At 45.7% G+C, this 2,821-nt stretch overlaps 1 pseudogene; it reads right to left on the minus strand.

Annotated features, from left to right (window-relative positions):
* Positions 1-817: 817 nt before the first annotated feature.
* Positions 818-1,984, minus strand: LOC146183608 (uncharacterized; annotated as a pseudogene).
* Between the last annotated feature and the right edge of the window lie 837 nt (positions 1,985-2,821).

The raw sequence follows: 2,821 nt of genomic DNA on the forward strand, positions 1-2,821 counted from the left end.
GAATAGGGGTTAAGTGGTGTTCCTACCCAAGCAGTCTGCCACTATAGTTCACTGTGAGTGCTTTAGTGTCAAATATGCGTTGTATACCTGCCAAATGACGAGCTCAGAAAAAAAAAAGAAATTCACAAGCAGGAGAACTGACCATCTAATCCTAGCTATGCTCCATGTATTTTTTTTTTTTTCAGTGTGCTGCCGAGCGCCACCAGGAGCTAGAAATGCCGTAGATTCTTTACAGCATCTGTTGTATCCTTATTTCTTGTTTCGGTTTGGTTTCTTTCAATGTACATATCGTCATCGTCCTTCAATATGATTCCCTATATAAGTGGCTTCACTGTGACGAATAAAGGAGGGTTTTTTGCATACTGCGCTTGCGTGGTCCCGTGTCATGCGTCTGGTCTGAATCAGACACCACATATTGCGTTGCTGGAACGCGTCTAAACTAGTTCGGGTTCCCTGCAATCAATCGCAGACAATAGAACAATGGGCAGGGGAATTGCCTCCTCACTGCTCGGGTACCGCTGGGCCTGAAAGCCGCGCAAACGCTGAACAGGGTGAATTGTAGCGATTGCCGGAAACAAGGGCTGAAGTTAATGAAGAAGTGGTTGCTCCTTTAGATGATTCGGTGGAGCAACCTTTGCGTCACAGCACTAGGGTACGCCGACCTGTAGAAAGATTTGGGTTTTCTTTACCTAAACAATAAGTGTTTAGTTCGTGTTATTTTGGTTGTTGCAAATTACTATGTTGTATTTTTCAATTGGGAGGCAATGTTGTATCCTTATTTCTTGTTTCAGTTTCGTTTCTTTCAGTGTAAATATCGTCATTCATTATGATTCCCTATATAAGTGGCTTCACTGTGACGAATACAGGAGGGTTTTTGCATACTGCGCTTGCGTGGTCCCGTGTCATGCGTCTGGTCTGAATCAGACACCACATATTGATATTTGCGGTAGCGCTCTTCACTGAGCAAAGAAACCGTAGCTCCTGTGTCGACAATCTTATCTTCCCGATGGAAATGTTGGCTCGAATATCTTTCGCCGACGCATTACGGTCACCGATTTGAAGTACCGTGACGGCGTTGGCCTTCTCGGGCTTTCGAACGGCATATTTAATTTTCTTCGATCTGCACATGCTTGAAAAGTGACCAATTTTTCCACAAGAGTGGCAACGCTTGTTCCTCGCCGGACATGCAGTCGAGTTAGCCATATGCGATGACGAGCCGCACCTGTAGCAACTTCCTTGCTCAGAGTCTGACCTTTTTCGCACATCTTGAATCTTGTTCACAGTGCTATGCGCGAATTCCCCGAGCTCTTGTTGTGTTTGTTCAATTTGCTTCCCGATGTCAACAGCACGCTGCAATGTAAGCGAAGACCCTTCATAAAGCATGCGTTCACGGGTTGTTCGTGACGAAGTGCCTTCCAGTAATTGGTCTCGAATCATGCTATCGGTAGGACTGCCAAAATTGGAAGTAGACGCAAGGTCCCGAGGACTGTTTGTAAATGCTTGAAATGTCTCACCAGGCAGTTGTCTTCGGCGAAACCGGCGCCGCTCCACCAAATCATTCGTAGCGCTCGCGAAACGCGTATCCAGAGCAGCAAGTGCGTCCTTGAACTGGTCCACCTTTTCCTCGGCCTTGGCGTCCGCAGTCGCGTCTGCTCCTTGTGCAAGGATGCTGTAGAATATTCGCTGGCCTTCAACCCCGAGCGAGTTTGGCAGAATTGCCTTGCAATGCTTCGGCTTCAGTTCATCGCCGCCAATGACCTCCAGGAAATTCAGGAATACGCGTTTCCACTGCTGCGAAGGCACAGCCGGGTCACCGGGTGAAGGCAAGAAAGGGGGCGGTGCTGGGAAACACCCGAGTGACATGGCTCCGATACTGATCCTCGTCGCCAATATGTGGTGTCTGATTCAGACCAGACGCATGACACGGGACCACGCAAGCGCAGTATGCAAAAACCCTCCTGTATTCGTCACAGTGAAGCCACTTATATAGGGAATCATATTGAATGACGATGACGATATGTACACTGAAAGAAAGGAAACTGAAACAAGAAATAATGATACAACAGCATCGAGTATCGTTACAATACACGATACATCAAAAACATATTTTCGATGCCGATACTCCGATACTTTGATTTAGCGCGAGTGATACTTATTATCGATGAATGCAACAAATCATTACATAAGTGATGCATGTACATTCAATACTGCCCCCGTCTGGCCGCCATGCAGTTAACACAGCTTTTGTTCCCACAGGTTACTGGCGCCCTTGCAGCGGAGCTTAAGCTTGATGCCGACCGACGAAGACTCCGTCGCACGCACTCTAGATTTACCTTAATCGAGAATATTGTCGTGGATATGGCCTCGAAAGCCAAGAAAACATCGATGCCTCTCATCACTTTCAACGCCAAGCCGTTGCAGAAGAACCGTAATTGTATCAACAACGGCTAACGCAAACCGTATGAAATCGATTAACTTATTCTGCCAAGCGCCGCTGTCGCTACGCTAAATGAGATTTCTAGCTAGCAGGCTTGGCGCCACGTATATTGTGCATTTTACTTGCTACTGGTTACGCATAAGTATGTAATCCTTATGTGCTTTTATTGTGTGCTTTTCCAGAAATATATATATATATATATATATATATATATATATATATATATATATATATATATATATATATATATATATATATATATATATATATATACGGACAACAGGGCTAGACGTGAAAGACGACGGGACGAAGCTGTACCAGCAGGCAAAGTTCGGCGCACAGCACGCGAGTCAACTTCAGTGTCCTCTTCTTCCAGGCGCAGCA

Source organism: Amblyomma maculatum, chromosome 7 (genome assembly GCF_055883805.1).
Source record: "Amblyomma maculatum isolate TAMU_Amacu chromosome 7, ASM5588380v1, whole genome shotgun sequence".
Taxonomy (NCBI): Eukaryota; Metazoa; Arthropoda; class Arachnida; order Ixodida; family Ixodidae; genus Amblyomma; species Amblyomma maculatum.